The sequence below is a fragment of the Nannospalax galili genome, unplaced genomic scaffold, assembly GCF_000622305.1.
Source record: "Nannospalax galili isolate Female #2095 unplaced genomic scaffold, S.galili_v1.0 scaffold214, whole genome shotgun sequence".
Classification (NCBI taxonomy): domain Eukaryota; kingdom Metazoa; phylum Chordata; class Mammalia; order Rodentia; family Spalacidae; genus Nannospalax; species Nannospalax galili.
In genome coordinates, this window is record NW_008333779.1 from 170,110 (window position 1) to 171,738 (window position 1,629).

The window sequence follows — 1,629 nt, forward strand, 5'->3', positions numbered from 1 at the left end:
TGGTCTTACCATGTTCCCCACCATCCTGAAGCAGCTGGCTTGATAGAATAATGGAATGGTCTCTTAAAGACACAGTTACAGTGCCAATTAGGTGGCAGTAGCCTGGAGGGCTGGGGCAGGGTCCTCCAGAAGGCAATGTATGCTTTGAATCAGCATCCAATATATGGTACAGTTTCTCCTATAGCCAGGATTCATGGGTCCAGGAATCAAGGGGTGGAAGTGGGAATGATTCCACTCACTATCACCCCTGGTGACCCACTAGGAAAATTTTTGCTTCCTGTACCCTCGACTTTGCACTCTACTGCCTTGGATGTTTTGGTTCCAGAGGAGGGAGTGCTTCTGCCAGGAGAGACAACAAACATTCCTTTGACCTGAAAGCTAAGACTTCCCTCTGGACACTTTGTGCTTCTGATACCCTTAAGTCAGCGGGCTAAGAAGGAATAACAGTATGAGGAGGGGTGATTGACCCAGACTACCAGGGGGAAATTGGACTGGTTCTCCACAATGTAGGTAATGAAGATTATATCTGGAAGGCAGGAAATTACTTAGGGTCACTTTTGGTGTTACCATGTCCTGTGATTAAGATCAATGGGAAACTGCAGCAACCCAGTCCAGACAGGACAACAATGGCCCAGACCCTTCAGGGATGAGAATATGGCTCACTCCTCCAGGGAAAGAGCCAAGACCTGCATACCTGCTTGCTGATGGTGAAGGAAATACAGAATGGGTAGTAGAGGAAGATAGTTACAAATACCAACTTAGGCCACGTGACCAGTTGCAGAAACATGGATTGTAATTGACATGAGTATTTTTGTCCTATTTGGTTAAGAATAGGCTTGTGCATGTATACACATATATTAAGAAGATGCTTGAGTTATTCTTTTTTGAATGTGTAATTGAGATAAGTGTTAAGTGGTTAAGTGTTGTGAACCTATATGATTATATTGGGTTATGAGACACTAAAGGGCTAAGCATTCTTTGAAGACCTCACCACCTACTCTAAGATATATAATGCATTGGTCATTGCATGATGGGATAGTTATATCATGTTAGGCGAAATTATGACCTCAACATTGTTTTCATTTGAAAATTAAACATGACAGAGAGATGTTATTGGGTGTCAAGTTGACAAGGGGTAGACTTGTGACGGCTAATCCTGTGTGTCAACTTGACTGGATCTGGGATTAAGTGAAATGAAAGAAATCTTCTTGATTGGATCATCTGAAGCTGGAAGACACAACCTAAATATGGGAGTTACCCTCTGATGGCAGCCCGTATAAAAGGCCAAGGCAGAGGAGAATGCCTGGCTTCTTGCTGCTTGCCTTCTCTCTCGCTGGTGAGTTCATCTTGCTGCTGTAGACTGAAGACTAGCTGATCTTTTGGAATTTGTCAGACCTTTAGTGCCAGGTTGGGACTACTGAGACTCTTAGAATGAGCGGCTGTGGATTCTCAGCCTCTCCAGTATGGTGCAGCCATTGTTGGACTACTCAGACTCTATCCTGTGAGCTAAGCTGATAAATCTCTATACGTATATATTGATCCTACTGGTTCTGTTTCTTTGGAGAACCCTGACTAATACAAGTTTATTGACTAAGATGGCTAAAACTTTTACTAATATTTGTAGGAAAA